The sequence below is a fragment of the Bombina bombina genome, chromosome 9 (genome assembly GCF_027579735.1).
Source record: "Bombina bombina isolate aBomBom1 chromosome 9, aBomBom1.pri, whole genome shotgun sequence".
Lineage (NCBI taxonomy): Eukaryota > Metazoa > Chordata > Amphibia > Anura > Bombinatoridae > Bombina > Bombina bombina.
The window spans coordinates 151,967,055-151,970,241 of record NC_069507.1 but is presented as its reverse complement, the minus strand read 5'-3'; the positions used below and the strand labels follow the sequence as shown (position 1 = coordinate 151,970,241).

General features: G+C 40.8%; 1 long non-coding RNA gene across 1 annotated transcript; it reads right to left on the bottom strand.

Moving 5' to 3' along the window:
- Positions 1 to 231: 231 nt before the first annotated feature.
- Positions 232 to 586, bottom strand: LOC128639576 (uncharacterized). Its single transcript, XR_008399222.1, has 2 exons — positions 424 to 586; positions 232 to 343 (listed from the first exon to the last, which is right to left on the bottom strand). It is a non-coding gene; the product is annotated as an uncharacterized LOC128639576 (long non-coding RNA).
- Between the last annotated feature and the right edge of the window lie 2,601 nt (positions 587 to 3,187).

The following is a 3,187-nucleotide window of genomic DNA, read 5'->3' as shown; positions in this document are numbered from 1 at the left end:
TGCAATAATCTGAGAGGAATTCGACTTCGAGGCGATCCCAATGTATGGTGGGTTGATGCGTCTGTAACCATTGTAGACCAAGCACCAGGGGAAACATGGGAGAATTTATCACATCAAAGGATATGAATTCAGTGTGTGCACTTGACGTGGAAACCTTGATGGGAATAGTTTGGTGTGTAATAGGACCGGAACTAATTGTATTACCATCAATAACTCTAATGGACACAGGTCTTGCTTTCAACACAGTGGGTATTTTATTTATAGTGACAAAAACAGAATCAATATAGGAAGAATGTGCCCCAGAGTCGATGATGGCTTCACTGATTTGCTGGTGTAGATCCCACTGTAAGGTAAGAGATAAAGAGCAGTAAGCAACTTGGTTAACATTAGTGGTTAAGCATGTGGTTTTTCTGAAGGACTTACGTTTCTTCTGCCTTTGTAAGATAGGACACTCTCTTACAGTATGTGCATTTGAAGCACAATACATGCAGAGGTTGTTTATGCGTCTGCGATTCCTTTCTTCTGGTTGTAAAGGGCCTCTAGTGAATCCCAAATCCATAGGTTCTGAGGTTTGAGTGACTGTAGGTTTTTGGTAAGTAGTAGAGGGTCTTGTGATAGTATCCATACCTTGTTTTTCTGATTTGCGTTCTCTCAACCTTCTATCAATCTGAATGCTTAGTGTGATTAGTCCTTCCAAGGACCTAGGAAGCTCTATGCGAGCGAGTTCATCTTTAAGGGCATCATTTAGACCTAGACGGTACAGATTCCTAAGGGCAATATCGCTCCACTCAGTATCTTTACTGTATTGCTTGAACTCAGTTAAATATTCCTCCACCTGCTTTTTCCCTTGTTTAAGAGACCTCATTTTAGTCTCTGCAGTAAGCTGAGTGTTAATATCTTGATAAAGAATTGCCATTTCCTTGAAGAAGTCTTCCAGTGATGTTAAAATAGGATGATCTTGTTCAAAGAATGAGTCAGCCCACTTGCGGGGTTCACCTCGCAGAAAATAAATGACCGTTAAAACCTTAACTCGTTCAGTTGCGTAGGTTTTAGGTTTTAGACTGAAAAGAAGATAACAAGAGTTTTTGAACTGAGAGAACATAGCCCTGTCTCCATGGAATTTGTCGGGCATAGAGACTTGGGGTTCTGGGGTAGCCTCTGGTGTGGCTGATTTATTCATTGAGTCTTTTATTATATTGTTGAGTGTCTCATTTTGAACTTGTAATTCTCTAAGGCCATGACTTAGCTGATCCACCCTCTGGGAGAGAGTGTAAACAATTTTAGGTAATTCCGCTGGATCCATTTTTATAGGCTTCAGTATTATGTAACGAGCTGGTTGTGGTTGTGGATCTCAACTGCGGAAAATATATGATTGTATGCCTTACTTCAAGATACAATGAGGAAGTTACAATGTATCTGTCTGTATGGCAGTTGAAAGTTACTATTTGATTTAAATTCCTGATCAGTATTTCTGAATCAGGTTGCACAGCAGTTGTTAAACAAACGCACCGTGGATGGGATACACTTTTCCTGATAGTCACTGAGCACACAGGAGGAGCGTTAGGTGAGTACAGATGCAGCAGGCTGTTAGTCAATTGAAGTGTGATACACGCTGATAGCTGTGCTGTTTGTGAGAGCTGACAGGCAGATGGGTGGAGCAGGTATTAAGTGCTGTGCTGTAGTGTTACTCACAAAAGTTCAGTCTGAAGTTTATCACGCTACTCCTGAAGCGTGTGAAGAGGAATATGAGGAGGTATCCTGTGAGTGTGGTCCAATGTAAGTTAAGCGTCTGTACAAAGTTATAAAGTTCACAACTTATATCGGATGAGACTGCAATTGCGGTTTGGAAAACACTTGATCTGCCAGAGGCAATTAAGCAGGAAAATAATGCAGCAGCGGTGTTTGTTAATCCAAATTAGGAAATGTTCAGACTTAGCATATAAGTCTCTTTCAGTTGCTCAAGTAGGCTCTGTATTAGAAAAGGTTTAAATACCTTCAGATAGTTAGACTTGAACAGAGAGAGGTAAATCCCTGCAGCAGGTCTGTGAAGCTGTATGCTAAACTGGAAACAATACTGAAGCAGGGAGGGAGGCGTGTCCAGGCTTTAAATAACCTTGCTAGGTGTGAGCACAGGTAAAATTAAAGGGACAGAAAGGAATAAGGAAATCCATGACAAGCACATACTATTTTTTAAAATATAAATACGTTTGTTATTGACATGCAAAGGTGTTAAATCCATCCTTCGATTGGATGATGTTTTTACGCAATCTCGGATGCGCCATGTTGCGTAAGACTTCTCATGCAAAGATGTTGAATCCGTCCTTTAATTGGATTACGTTTTTACACGATCTCGGATGCGCCATGTTGCGTAAGATGTCACACGCAAAGGTGTTAAATCCGTCCTTTAATTGGATTACGTTTTTAAGCAATCTCGGATGCGCCATTTTGCGTAAAATGTCACATGCAAAGGTGTTGAATCTGTCCTTTGATTGAATGACGTTTTTACGCGATCTCGGATGCGCAATCTTGCATAAGACGTCACATGCAAAGGTGTTAAATCCGTCCTTTAATTGGATTACGTTTTTATGCATTCTCGGATGCGCCATGTTGCGTAAGACGTCACATGCAAAGGTGTTAAATCCGTCCTTTGATTGGATTAGGTTGTCCCGCAATATTTGATTTACCACATTTGCGAATGAAAACACAAGTTTGAAACTATGATTTTCTTGGTGTCAGGATATGTTAGGATGGGGTAAATACCTAATTTATATATCTGTGGCACCGCTCAGTCTCACACCACACCTTGAGAGTAAGATTGGATGATGTTTTTAGCAATCTCGGATGCGCCATGTTGCGTAAGACTTCTCATGCAAAGATGTTAAATCCGTCCTTTAATTGGATTACGTTTTTACGCAATCTCGGATGCACCATTTTGCGTAAAACGTCACATGCAAAGGTGTTGAATCTGTCCTTTCATTGGATGACGTTTTTACGCGATCTCGGATGCGCAATTTTGCATAAGACGTCACATGCAAAGGTGTTAAATCCGTCCTTTAATTGGATTACGTTTTTACGCAATCTCGGATGCGCCATTTTGCGGAAAACGTCACATGCAAAGGTGTTGAATCAGTCCTTTGATTGGATGATGTTTTTACGCGATCTCGGATGCGCAATTTTGCATAAGACG